The 15,271-nt window shown below is 44.8% G+C and overlaps 1 long non-coding RNA gene across 1 annotated transcript; it reads left to right on the top strand.

The window, feature by feature from the left end:
• Positions 1-18: 18 nt before the first annotated feature.
• LOC308585473 lies at positions 19-5,020 on the top strand. Its single transcript, XR_014007419.1, has 3 exons — positions 19-413; positions 2,865-2,984; positions 4,269-5,020. It is a non-coding gene; the product is annotated as an uncharacterized lncRNA (long non-coding RNA).
• Positions 5,021-15,271: the final 10,251 nt, after the last annotated feature.

Here is a 15,271-nt window from a genome sequence, read left to right as displayed (position 1 = left end):
GGCTTGCCTGCCTGCTTGCCTGCCTGCTCTGCGCCGGCCGGGCGGCCTGCTTCCCCGCCGAGGGGGATGTTTACATGTCCCGGCGTGAACTGCTGCGACCTCCGCGGGGAAGGTGGCAGCCGCGAAGGCTCCGTCAGGCCGCGGCGCGAAGCCCCCTCTGCCCCATTTCCCCCGCTCTACCGAGAGCCGCGCGATAAATACAGCTCTTCCCAAGCTTCCCCTCAAATAATATTTTGGTGGAGGGAGAAACTCATGCCAGAAATCATGTGTTGAGGTTGTTCCTGGATTACCGAAATATTCCTTCGTGTGCTTAGCCAAGAGAAGCTAGGCTTCCTGCGGTTTAAGTCTCGCTTCTGCCCTTATCTCAGTTGGTGACCTTAGGCAAGCCACCTCAGTCCTCTTAAGACCTCCAGGTATAGGGCGGAATATAAATTCAATAAATAAATAAGTAATGAGATACATACTAACAGCCACTTGTTTTAAAAAGAATTGTACGGAGGTATGAAATAATGTATGAAATAATGCCTGGCGTGCTCTGGTCCATGGGGTCACGAAGAATCATAGAATCCTAGAGTTGGAAGAGACCACAAGGGCCATCGAGTCCAACCCCCTGCCAAGCAGGAAACACCATCAGAGCACTCCTGACATATGGTTGTCAAGCCTCTGCTTAAAGACCTCCAAAGTAGGAGACTCCACCACACTCCTTGGCAGCAAATTCCACTGTTGAACAGCTCTTACTGTCAGGAAGTTCTTCCTAATGTTTAGGTGGAATCTTCTTTCTTGTAGTTTGGATCCATTGCTCCGTGTCCGCTTCTCTGGAGCAGCAGAAAACAACCTTTCTCCCTCCTCTATGTGACATCCTTTTATATATTTGAACATGGCTATCATATCACCCCTTAACCTCCTCTTCTCCAGGCTAAACATGCCCAGCTCCCTTAGCCGTTCCTCATAAGGCATCGTTTCCAGGCCTTTGACCATTTTGGTTGCCCTCCTCTGGACACGTTCCAGTTTGTCAGTGTCCTTCTTGAACTGTGGTGCCCAGAACTGGACACAGTACTCCAGGTGAGGTCTGACCAGAGCAGAATACAATGGCACTATTACTTCCCTTGATCTAGATGCTATACTCCTATTGATGCAGCCCAGAATTGCATTGGCTTTTTTAGCTGCCGCGTCACACTGTTGGCTCATGTCAAGTTTGTGATCAACCAAGACTCCTAGATCCTTTTCACATGTACTGCTCTCACCCTGGGCCAGCAGGGGGATACTGTAGATAGTTATGCAAATGAAGGATCAAAAGTGACGTTCAGTGATTGGATAGTTTTAGAAAGTTGCTACAGTAACGTACTGGAACTCTATATAAGCAGGCTGACTGAGCTCTTCAGTTCTGTTCTGGCCTCTGAATAAACAAGAGCTGTTTAAAGAATCGCTGTGTTGTCTGATATGTTCACCCACAATTTAACACTGGCAACACTGCACTGGGCAGCCAGGCTCCTCTGTGCGCCTCAACAGAGGAATCCAGTCACGTAAGGGACGGGGGGGGGGAGGTGCTGATATAGCTCCTTGCACAGGGGTGGAAACCCAAATAGGAAATTATAAAATGTTAGGTGCACTAATCCAGTTATTGGGGAAACAAAAGTTCCTGTGGTAGGCAATCAGCTATTTACCAGTACTTTATTGTGCTGTTTGCTAAACAGCAGATCTGATTGCTCAGTATTATGAGTATACATAAAAACTAGTTGTATTACGGTATTTATGCAGTTTAAGCAGGGCCAGATTTAGATGAAAAGAGGCCCTAGGCTACTCCACTGGGAGGCCCCTCCCCACCCCCCACCCTCACAACTAGAAGAAAATGGAAGAGTATTATAAACAAAATCGAGTGAAGCCAAGGATGATAATGGGTATTTAAAATTCTACAATTCACAATTTCTCCTCTAAAGGACATACAGTAAGATATTATTGTTAAATACCATGGTGTTTTTAAAAAATGAATAAAATTAACACTGAAAAACTTTTGCCTATGGCCTGGGCAGGCCGGGTCATCCTCTTATATACCTGCTGGGATTGACAAGGCATCTGACCCTCCCCTTAATCTCATAGCTCTCCTGTAGCTGCCTCTGATTGGTTATCAGAAATAATTAGCATCACGCATCATGTGCATGGAAGTGGCCGAACCAATTAACCAACTAGAAGGATTACTGTTAATAGCTCCAGTTTTCCTATACTGTAACTTGATATTGCTGAATTTGGGCAGGCCTATGGCCTGGGCAGGCCATTGTGTGTATATTTCAGCAGTTGAACGTACAAGTTTATGGCCATGCTGTAGTGTAGTGCTTATGCGACTGTGAATTAAAGCTGGCTGGCTTCATTGTCTCGGGGTTTGGGGGGCAAGAGGTGACAAAACTGATTTCCAATAAGTGCCCCCCTTTATTTCCATAACAAGTCTGTACTTGTACAGAGTCTGTACTCTGAACAGTGACACCAGGGACCTAGAAGGTGCAGGGCTTGTCAGTCCAACCCCTGCACAGTCTCATTTTAATTGCTTATATGTCAGCGGCTCCAGGAGCCTTTTTGGCTGGAGAGTGGGAAACGAATGCTCTACTAAATAAGCAATGGGTTGCCCCCTTATTTTAAAAACAAAGCAACAGTACAATTTCAACTAGCTGAATAGTGTTACCTACACCCCTCAGTGGTGAGAGGTTTCAGGGGTCCCCACACATACCTTAGGTTTGGGTTTCTTGGAATAATGGTTATTGGAAACTTCTGTCATTTGTGTGATTTAAGACTTATTTACACATGCATACATTGAGCATAATACAAAAGGCTTGCAGCATTAACACTTCAACATATCATGTTCTCGTATTTAGCTTTGCAGGTGGGCCCAGGTTCAAGAAAGACCCAAAAAGCAGGTTAGCTTTCCTTCTCCCCCTGCCCAGGCAGAGAACAAAAAGATGGGCAATCCTCCACCTTCTTGCTCATTCAGGAAGGTGAGCTGATAACAAAAGAGCATGCACAAGTAAGGAACTTGCCAGGCCAGTTCCTATACCTTTGCTAATCCTCTAATCTGTTTTTTATAGTCCATGGAGGGTGTCCTTGAGAATTTTTTCAAACTACCCCCACAAACACATTACAATAGTCTTCCACTTCCTAGGGAAGTCTGAGATGATAACTATGAGAGGGGACTAGCGATTATTAACAGAGTATTCTCAACACTCTCATCAAATTACAGGATTCTTTGGCGCAGGAGGAATGCCATGAGAGGAAAACTGGTTTAAAACTGATGGAAATTTGTATTTTTGGTAGATGTTACTCCCATCTACATGTTTGTTGACAAACTCAGGGGAATTGAAATGTTTAATGAAGCAGGACACCCCTCAGGAGAAATTGTGCTGATTTTTTGGGCAGCAAGGCATACTTGTTTAATAATTCTGTTTTAATAATGTTGCCTCAAAACTATCCAAGGACATACATTAGGTATTTATAATTTAATGCACTGCCCTCTGGATCACTTTTAAAGAAAGGGTATTACATTAGTAGGGTTGCTGTATTCCAGTTCCCCAAACCCAAGCAGCCTAAAGTTGCATATTCATTGTAAACTTTCAACACAAAATAAGACATGAGTTAGAAAGCACATGTATTCCTATCTTTGATGCTATGTTGATGTTTTTTTGTTTTTGTTCTTGAAAAGGGGGCATACTGCTGTCTAATCACACTCTAAAATACTAGATCTCTTATTTTTAAGGGTAGGTATCCCTTTTGCTCTGACAAAGAGAGAGAAATAGTTTCAAAAGAAACCAGAAAGTTCTACCACACGATCGATTTGTGGCTCATATATTTCCTAATGATATCTCTGCTTCCCTTTTATTTTATTTCTGTTTCCGTATTTATTTTATTTACATACCACCCAACTGTGAGGGTAGTGGGGAGGGGGCTATTGCCCCCCCCCATTTTTATTGTGTATATTGTGTTTTTATCTGGCATTTTTATGCTGTGAACTGTCCTGAGATCTTCAGATAAAGGGTGGTATACAATTTTTTTCTCAAAGAATACCAAGCACAATAGTTTGTTAAGGGTTGCTGGAAATTGTAACTCTGTGAGGTGTAAACTACAGTCCCCAGAGTTCTTTGAGGGAACTCATCTGTTCTGAATGTGTTTTGCGTACACACGAAGACTCTCAGAAGCATGCCAGCCAGACTTAGTAACTTTTTCATGTGCATTTTGTTGACAAGTCCTAGAACATCTCATCGTCTCTGCTTGACTTGTCTCATCAGATATTCTCCCTGAAAAGTGGTTCAGGTGTGAACATCTGTCAAACATCTTCCACACTGAAGAGCAAAACAAAGAATTCTTGTAGCTTCTCTATGGTCTCCCTGTCTTCCTTCAACAATCATCCTACACATTGACTAACGATTCAGCAGCCTTCCTGGATTTTCTGCTTGTGATGTAAAGGAATCTGTTTTGTTTTGTTTGTTTTAAACTTTTCACAGTCTTGTTAGAAACACCGGAAGCTGCCTTATGCTGAATTAGACCATAGGTCCATATTCCTCAGTATTGTCTATGCCAAACCACAACCCTTCTCCCATTTATTGACAACATAAACTTCCATTTTCTAGACATCGTAATTTTAATTATGCATACCTATAAAAAGACAATAACATATTTACTTTATAACCTTGTTATTACTTAGGAGGTAATGTCCAGCACATCTACTCAGATGTAAGCCCCAATGGAGCTTACTCCCAGGTAAGTGTCTATCGAACTGCAGTCTTCTAAAAAATATTGGGTTGCTTCTGCTGACACCAGGTACTGTGCTCTTGAGGAATAGGATCTGTTTCATAAGCCTTGGCTAATGTGAAAAGGGCTGAGCCATTTCAGGGCTGTGCTTGTTTTTGCCAAGATATACAAAGCATCCAATTTCATACTGGCCAAGCAGCCAATAAAACTGCCAAAGATGTGTCATGTCACAAAGTTCAGAAACACTTGTCCACTTTGATCCTATTTTTTGGACAATACAGTTGGACCTTCAGAAAATGTAGATGTGCTTTTTACAAACAAATATTTACTCTAATGACAAATTAACATAAAATATATTTTATAATAAAAAGGGGGGGGAGTGCTGCACCCAACTAATTTTACAAGTTGGACCTGTAACAAAATGTTGCCATGTGGAATCCAACCACTCCATTTCCCCTCCTTCTGGTTTTCCAATAATAAGCAATAGATGCCCACTGAGCATACCAATTATCACTGGACTCATTTGATTTTTTTCCCTTGGGAAGCTTCCCCCAATCCCTGTAAATACTTTTGTACTTCTGAAAAACCTCATGGTTCCCCTAAGTCTGCTGATAACTAATGTTTTGTCATATTGCTTCTAAAAAGACTGGCACTCAGAAAATTTAGGTCACTATTAGTACAGTGGTACCTCGGGTTACAGACACTTCGGGTTACAGACGCTTCAGGTTACAGACTCCGTTAACCCAGAAATAGTACCTCGGGTTAAGAGCTTTGCTTCAGGATGAGAACAGAAATCGTGGTGCGGCGGTGCAGCAGCAGCAGTGGGAGGCCCCATTAGCTAAAGTGGTGCTTTAGGTTAAGACAGTGGCGTAGCGTGGGGGGTGCCAGGGGTGCCGACCGCACCGGGCGCAACATCGGGGGGGGGGGCGCGAGTCCAGAGGGAAGGGACAAGTTCCTTCCTCCGCCGGGCTCCCCGCCGCCACCGCCAGCCTTGCGCCCTAGCGCGCGCGCCCCCCGCCGTCGCTGTGGCTGCGCTCCGCTCACTGCTCGCAGGAGGAGCAGCCGCTGCAGCAGCGCCGACGCCGCCACCGACGCCTGGCCGGGCACGGGCAGCCTCTGCACCCTGCCGCCGCCGCCATCCCCTCGGCCCAGGCACAGGCGGCGGCTGCTTCTGCCTCCATCCTCCTCCGGGCAAGCAGCGTTGTTTGCGCGGCAGCGCCAGGCGGCAACTCGCAGGTTAGGGGTTGGGGGGCGCAAATTACTTGCGTTGCCCCGGGTGCTGACAACTCACGCTACGCCGCTGGGTTAAGAACAGTTTCAGGTTAAGAACGGACCTTCAGAACGAATTAAGTTCTTAACCCTAGGTACCACTGTATATAGAGCTGGATCTGCAACAAACTCTGGTGTTCTGGTTTAATTCCATTCACCCTCCACATACAGCAATAGTGTTCTATTGCCACTGAGCATACTCAGTTCTCATTGGGCTGTTTAGTGCAGGGGTCGGCAATGTTTTTGTGGCTTGGGCCGGTTCACTGTCCCGCAGACGCCGTGGTGGGCCAGAGTGTGCGCACACACACGTGCGCAAACACTATTTCCGGCATGGAGCTTCCTGCAGCCAATGGGAATCCTGCCAGTGTCACGGAAGGTGGTACCCACTCTGCTCCACGCTGGTTTAGCACGGCACACAGGAGCTGACCGAGCGGGTGGCGGGGTTCCCCGAGCAGGTGGCGGGGGTCCATGGGCCGGTTAAACGACCCCCCCATGGGCCGCTTGTGGCCCATAGGCCTTAGGTTGCCGACCTCTGGTTTAGTGTATGGTCTGAAAGCACGAGTCCACCATCTTGTCGAAGCTTGGTATGTCTGGGGCTCATCAGAGCCTGGATGGATGACTGCATGGTAATCAGATGTACACCATCCTGGGTTCCATGATGAAAGAAAGGTGGGATTTATTTTAAGAAAATAAATGTGTATTTGTAGTTCTGAAAAGCTTTCACCCCTCATTTGTGCAAGGGAGTGGCATTTTGGCTACATAAGCACTGGCACAGCCTGAGCATCAAAAACAGAGCAAATAATGAGGAAATGCCGTGGCTTGGTGGTAGAGAATCAGCTTTGCATGCAGGAGGTCCCAGGTTCAAACCTGCCTTCTCCAGGTAGGTAAAGACTGCTATTTGAAATGCTGGAGAGCTGCTGCCAATCTGTGTAGAGTAGACAATACTAAGCTTGATAGACCAAGGCTCTGACTCATTATAAGGCAGCTTCCTATGTTCTTCATGTCTTCCTGCCATGGCTTTCCACAAAAGATCCTGGTAATTTATAGACACTGCAAATTCACTGTTAGCCACCCCTAATTCCCCTTACATAAATACAACTCACAGGATCCCTTGAACAAGTTTATGGCAGTAAGGTACCAATGTTTCTGAGTTTCTTCACAGAAATACATATATTTGCATTTGCCTACACCTGAATATTTTTTCTGTGGCAATAGGCATTTGACAGTAAAAGTGAAGGTAGGTTTTTGTGAGGAGGTGATGCACTCTCTTTTTTCTCTCCCCCCCCCCTTTGCCCTATACCCTGGAATAAAGGATCGAATCTGAGTCAATATTTTCAGGGTGCCTGACGCTTGGAATGTGGCAAGGCAACAGTTCAGGATTTGGACTTTGGATTGGAAATGCAAGCCTCTGAGTCACATTTAATATCTGAGTGTATCAGCAGCTTTAATAAATTGTGAAAAGGTGACCATCTCATTAACATGTGAAAAACAAATGCAAGCATTGTCCATTTCCACTTACGGTATTTACAAGGTGAGTTATCCTGGGATACCAGCCCCTGAACTGCTTTATTCCAGGAATGAATAAAAGTTTAAAATGAGTTTTAAACACATCCTGGCTAGAAAAGAGGCTTTAGAGCTGCTTCTCTTTTACCCTGGAGTACATGAACATATAAACAATAGTACTGAGAAGTTAGTTGTACAACTAAGTAGTTAGCTGGGAAGTCAACTGTATAGCTAGTTATAAGTACATTGCAGAAAATCTGATCTAGTTTTTATGGTATAATGTGTAGTTCCAATATTTCTTGAAGCAAACACACACACGCATACACTCATATATGTACATATGCCACATAGAATGCAACTCCTGATACTGGGCAACTCACACCTGCGAGTCCCTCCCCCCGCCCCCCCCCCCCGTGGATTCAAATGCATCTGAGGGTTTACACTTGCTGTTTGCATTGGAAGAGAACTTTTCTTCCAATGCAAACAGCAGGCACGAGAGCCGGACAGTATCAGGACTGCAGCAGGGGGGCAAATGGTTAAACCCCACTGCCTCCCCTGAGTCTCAATCTCAATTGGTTTGGGGCCCCCAAACCTCCTATGTACTATTTAAAAGCCATTCATGCACACACTAATCTCATCTAGTTTGGCCATGGCTGATTGCCATGTTTGATGTGGGCAGCAGATTTCCCCATCTGACCTATCAGGTCAGATTCACAATGACTCAGGTCCCCCTCCCCAACTCCTATTGTGAGTCATCTTCAGCTGCCTTGCATTCTCTTTATCCGTAGCACAGTATCAACCGGAGGTTAGATGCTGCCTTGATATTTCCAGCTCTGGAGGTATGATTCTATCCTCTCCCATCCCTCTTTCCTTTTGTAATAGAAACTCTTCTGTGGGCAGCAGGGATGGGCAGCAATGCATCTCAAGCACTAAGTCCCCCCCCCCCTCTAGGTTTGAGATGCTGTTTCTTCGCCTACACCCCCACTTTTCTGTTCTTCCTGGGCTGCCTCTTTCCCCCTAGTCCCACCCCAACTCCCCTCTGTGGCTCAGCGGCCTTGAACCTTGACCCTGCATTTCTTGAAGTGGAAATGAAAATGGATTACCTCGGCCTTCGCTCTGTACATCACTGTCTTCTCCACCCCCACCACCCACCACTTCCCTGCCTTGAGGGCCGCCCTCCCTGAACCCTTAAGCTGGTCTTAACTATGAGGAAAGGCTACAACATTTGGGATTTCTTAGTTTAGGACACACGGGTGAGTAGGAGAGGCATAATGTGTGCGAAGGTGTACGTGGTGTGGCAGGGGAGAAATTTTCTCCCTTTCTCATTATTCTAGGACCTCAGACCATCCAATGGAGCTGAATGTTGGAAGGAGAGGAAACAGAAGTCATGTTGTACCAGTAGATCTCCTATATACGTAACAATGAACTATCACGTTACCAGGGGATGGTAAAGTGCTCCTTGTACCTACTTCTGCCAGGCAGTTTCCTGTTTACAGCAGTTTCAAACATATTTCCTGCTGTGACTTGGCAATATCCCAGTCAGGTGGATGGTCACGCCTGAGCTTGAAGCGTAGCTGTTCTCACACATAACTGTTCTTATCACTTTGTCGTGTAATGCCCTCAATGACCTTCAACAATTGAAATTAAAATTCTGTTCTATTGAAAGGACACTAAAAGAAACTGGTGCAATCTTGGAACCGTTAATGACCTGAACAAATGTACATTATTAAACTTGGAGCATGTTAATGGACCTACCATTGCATACTTTGTTTACATGTATGGATAGATGAAATATTCAATTGACTGAGCATAAACCGGGGAAGAAATCTGATTAGAACTAGACACAGATCGGATGGGCACATGGATTTTTGCATTCCACTATCCTTTGCCCTTCTAGTAGCAATTTAGTGAATGCTGCTTCGACAATTTGCACACATGCACTAGAGGCTTATTTATAGAACCAAAAAATAACAGAGTATGAAAGGAGATGTATGTTGTTTATTTATCGCTCACTTCCTCTCACAACAACCACACAATAACCCTGTGAGGTTGGATAGACTGAGAGAGTGTCCAGACCAGCCTTTTTCAACCTTGGGTCCCCAGATGCTGTTGGACTACAACTCCCATCATCCCTGACCACAAGTCCTGATAGCTGGGGATAATGGAAGTTGTAGTCCAACAGCAACTGACGTGTAACTTTTGAATAAATGTATTAATTTTTTTGTTTAAAAAAAACATCCACACAAAAATGAACAGTGTTCATGTTTAGCATATGTAATTACAAATCTGAACATGTAAGTGCCGTGCTCATATTCATAGTACATGTTCACATGGATGAGAACATAGAAATGTGGATATTCTCTGCTGAAATGCAAACTCTACTAAATATGTGACTCAGCCCTCAAGATGTCAAGATCATATGACTGAGATTTTGGGTGTAGGAGTCACAAGAGCAATGAGATAATCCAGTTTGTTATAGTTGAAAGCTCCATACAAAAAAAGTTAAAGCGCTTATGACTAAATGAGTGCAAGCCAATTTAAGCAAAGGAAATTCTGGAGCCCTGGAAAGGTTGGCACATGATATGTCCTGATAGTATCGGACAGACATTGAGGTACAAAGCCTACTTTCCAGCAAAGACTGCCACATTCTTTTATTTGATTTTTGATGACATATGTGGTATAAATCTCCCAGGGACATTGTTCAGGCAATTGCTTTGCTTATTTATTTCACTATTAACCTTGACCTGGTGTACAATTACATAAGGAGAGTAATTATATTTTCTGGCGCAAGAAATATGGGAGGTGTTTTATGGAGAGACTTTGCTCACTCTGGTTGGCTGTGGATATCGTAAACCTTCATAAGGGGTTTTATGAAATCAGTTTGTAATGATTAGGGTTCCCTGCCTTCTGCTGTAACAACTGTCTCCTAGAAACTATTTCCCTATCTTTGTTTATAGGGGTTAATTAAATGGATAGCCACGCACAGTGCTGTTCCTCTTCTACTATACATGTGGATACAATTTCTCTTTATTATTGATTGGGTCACTATGACACTGTGAGGTTTGTTACATGCTTATTGAACAGCTTAGTTGCAATAGTCTGGATCCTCATATAAGTTAAGGAAGCCCATGGGAAGTTTCTCATCTTGTCCCTGTTCCCTCCAGTCACAAGCACCTTCAGCAAAGCTTTTTTTGGGAGTTTGGGAGATGGTTCCTTAACCATGTGTGATGAGGCATGGGCAAGGGAGGGCTTCTGGGGAAGGGGGATATCACTCCAAATCAGACTTAGATCCTAAGATATGCACATGTTTTGAATAAGGGACTCCCAACCCTCCATAGGTACTTTGGGATGTGTGTGCAGATGGCCATAAGGATGGGGGAAAGGGAATGGGGAACTTCTGTGAACTGCCTGGAGTCAACTATCTTAGGTTCTAATCCAGCACATCAAGTAGGGTTGAGAACCTTTGGCCCTCCAGAGATTATTGGACTCCAGCACCTAATGGCTTCAACCACCATGCCCAATGACCAGGGATGGCATAGTCCAACAACATCTGGAGGGCAACAGGTTCCCCACCATTGATCTGCAGCATATCATCACATACAAATAGGCAAAACAAAGGTATTTGTCAAACATAAACATTTAGGAAGATTCCTGTTGGACTGGCCAAGGTCCATCTAATCCAGAATTTGGTTTCCTTTGGTAGTACCCAGATAGCTGCTTCAAAGGGGGCTTACAAGTATGTCACAAAGGCCCTACATTGCTCCCATCACCTGATATTGAGAGTAAGAACATTACAAGAGCCCTGTTGGATCAGACCAAAGGCTCATCCAGTGCAGTATTCTGTTCTCACAGTGGTCAACCAGTGGTTGAGCGCCTTCATTTCCTGAAGCATGTTAAACTTGCACAAAGGAGAGGGCATTTTTCTGTAGTGAGGCCTTAACTTTGGAACACTCTCCCTACTGAAGTGGAACAGGATGTCAATGTTACATCTTTTCAGTGCCAGGTTAAAACTTGTTTGCTCAGGCATTTAAAATATTTGATTTTGGTCTGCTTATGCTTTGCTCTTCCACTCCACCCTATTATTTGGGTTTCAAAAGAGGAAAAAATAAACTGATTGCCTAATAATGCATATAATTTCATCTAGACTGCATCAGATTTTGTGCTCAGCGGCTGCAGTGGGCTATGCCACACATACAGATTACGGCTAGAAAGGGCCGTAGCTTAGTGGTATCAGAGTATGTGGTTTTTTGTGTGCAGAAGGTCCCAAATTCAATCCCCAACATCTCCAGATTGGGCTGGAGAAGGCTCCCATTTGAAACCCTGGAAAGCCTCAAGCGACAGCCAGGGTTTATGATGTGTGGATGCATACCCACCCCAGCTGCATCTGAGAGCCACTTTTTCAATTTGCCACAATGACTTTACAACATCACTCTCACATAGTGTTGATCAAAACGTTTCTATTGTCACCAATAGGGAAGCCCTGAGGAGAACTCACCAACTGTCACTGTAGACAATACCGAGATAGGTGGACCATTAGAGCAATGTTCTTACAGAGTATAAAATAGCTTCCTATATTCATCTGCTGCCCATGTGAACTAGCAGCAATCAGCTTAGGAACCAGCATTGCTCTGGTGTGGGTTGTGAGTTTCAGATGTGCTCATTCAGTGTGCTTGATACTTGACAAATGTTCTGGGTATTCAATGCTACTCAGAATAGGCTCATTGGGTGGTATTAAAGTAAATAAATGCATGAGTGGAAAAACTTCTGTTTGTGCAACGGGACTTTCCCTCCCCCTCTCCTTTCTCCATGCACATCCCACCACCCCCAGATTTGCTCCAAAGGGTAGCAAGAACTCCCAGAAGAGATTTAAGGAGCACACAGGGAGAGAAGGTGGGGTGGGGAAGTCATACAAAGTGCTACTTAGGACAGCATTGAAGACAGCTCATTTAAATTAGTAAACATGACTAACTTAGGTTCATTCATTTGAATGGATCTACTCTGAGTAGATGACTACAGACCTTTATCTGGAAACACCGGTAGTCTAGAGCAGATCTGCATGGGAACACACCAAACTCATGGGTTGGTGCTTTGCCACACCAGAACTGTGGGGAAAGGCCTCCGGAAAAGATGGTACGACCAACACAGGGCTATTGTACATCGGCAACACACTTTGGAAAGTTCCAGTTCAGTGACTGGTAGGTCTTAGGCATTGCCCTCACTCTAGGGTTGGGGTCATGGTGAGTCTTGATAGGAAAGAAGAATGTCTTTCTTTAAATCCTTGATGAGGTCTATAGTACTAGACAGCCTTCAGTTGTAGAGAGGGCTTTCTAGAAGATAGATTGATTTGAATACTACAGTGCAGAGCAAAAACAAGGCCTGGAAGGCATTGGTTATATAAAAAGTATACTGAAAGGGAGTTTAAACAGTTGGCTGGCTCTGGCCTTTTACCAGAAATCAAATGTTTTGACTACGAATGAATACCTAATGAAACAACTGAAGTAACCCCACAGGCTATGTCTACAAAAAGGCTATTATATCTGATGCAATATAATATATGATATATATGATGTCATCTAACGTTCCAAAGTGTGGTGTACCACAGAATTTTAATTGTGCTTTGAGGATGACCATATGTACGAGATAAACTGCCATGCTAGGTAACTGCGATGCTACAAACCTTTAATATGTAACTGGAGATGGATGGGATATAAATTTAGTTGGCATTCTTAACCTGCAGTCTTTTGCACAGAACAATCATGTGGAAAAACAGAGAACAGCCAGTGCCATCTGCTGTTTACAAGAAGGAGCTACAAACTAATAATGGAATTAAGAACAGGCCATTAAAGAGAGCTTCTGCCTCCTTCCTCACTGTTGCATTTTTTGTGTTACAAAGATCTGTGTGACAAACGTGAACTTTCCAGAAAAGCAACAAATCTACACTATTTGTCAACTAAAACATAGCAACTGGGGGGTGTGGTATTACATGTCTGTGCAAACACAGCTAACTGATTCTATGTGAACATGGCATAAGTCACGGTAACTGATACAGTCATACCTCGGGTTGAAGTTGCTTCAGGTTAAGCGTTTTTGGGTTGCGCTCCACAGCAACCCAGAAGTAACGGGAGGCGTTTCTTCCGGGTTTCGCCGCTCGCCCATGCGCATGCGCAGAAGTGGCGAATCGCAGCACACGCAGATGCGCAGACACAGGTTGCGTTCGCTTCAGGATGTGAACAGGGCTCTGGAACGGATCCCGTTCGTATCCAGAGGTACCACTGTATATGAAAAGATATGGCCATCCTTCATAAAATCCTGAAAACCACCAAGACAACCTTGAACAATTATACAGTTGTAATTTCGAAGGACTGCATCTGTACCAGGAAACTGACAGGCCTTGCCTCATGTAGATGGTAACACATGAGAGTTATCCATCTTTCTCTAAAAGGCACTTATCTAGTCATTTAATGAGGCAAATAAGAAACTTGTCACAGAAGAGAAGCAGGTACTTAGTGCAACGCCACAATGGGAATTTCCTTGACTTTGCTCACGGCCCACAAAGAGGTAGGCAGCTGCACATTGCTGATGTAAAACAAGCAAGGAAAACATGATAGTCACAAGATACTCACATGCACTGTTGACACTGGTGTGGTGTTGCTATCTGTTAGGGTGGCACAGATACTTCCAGCTGGTGACGAATTATAGTTGGTTCTTGGATCAAGGAATTATTCCCACTAAATGTTTACTGCTTACTCATGAAATATCTGAGAAAATGAACATTCTTCCAATGTTCCGTGTACTTAGAAGATGTGACACGGTGTTATTGCGAGTTTGCAGGTTTCCTACAGGCAACTGGTTGGCCACTGTGAGAAGAGGAGGCTGTGTTAGATGTGCCATTGGCCTGACTGCGCCTGCAGGGCTCTTCTTATGCTTTTATCATTTGGAAAGATAACAGCCTGGGTAAGTTATTATAGCAACGTCGCATTAACATACGATTGACTGATATTTAAAGTTGTATCCCTTCCTCTCCAGCAGAGATCCAAATGCAAAGAGCCCCCTCTGAGCTGCATTTAGCAAAATGAAAACTTGTCATTGCATACTGTTCAACTGTCCCGATGCTACCGGGGGGGGGGGGGCAGCCATGGAATTAGAAAAGCCACCACGGTTTCTGAGCTAATCCTGGGGTGCTCAGATTTCTCCCTGCCGGCGGACAAGGGCCACAGAAGCAGCTCCTGAGGCGGCAGTGGTGTTGGGAAGGTGGCATGCTGTTTCTTTTCATCCACTCAGGCCAAGTGTGGTGAGCTGACCGATCTGTGGTGGCACTTTTCACAGAGATGAGGAATTGCCTCCCATGCTGCCAGTTTCCAGCAATCCCAGCCCTAGTGGACTAGGCCACAAGGGCTATTAGTATTGGCAGGAAGCACCACTGAGGGAATTCCTACCTCAGGGGCTTAAAGTACGCGTGTGGACCAATCTCGTGAGGAATCTGCACTTGGGAATGGACAGCCTGGGTGTTGCAAGTGGGACTTAGAGATATGCCTCCTTATCTGGGTGCTAGGAAGGGACTTCAGGAGAGGCTTCGCTTGTGCTGCTGGGTTAAACCGAGGGCCCTGAGAGGGAGGTGTAGACATGTAGCCGAGGCGCGAAATGTTTATTCCCCTCTCTCTTTCTGTTATCTTTCTCCAACCCTGGTAAACAGTGGCAGTTTGGTGCACATTTTTGCACAAGCTACCTGACCCATGCAGCAACGCGGCACCAAAAGACAGTGTCCCAG

This window comes from Podarcis bocagei (assembly GCF_964188305.1).
Source record: "Podarcis bocagei genome assembly, chromosome: 4".
Classification (NCBI taxonomy): domain Eukaryota; kingdom Metazoa; phylum Chordata; class Lepidosauria; order Squamata; family Lacertidae; genus Podarcis; species Podarcis bocagei.
This window is presented reverse-complemented; position numbering and strand designations above follow the sequence as displayed.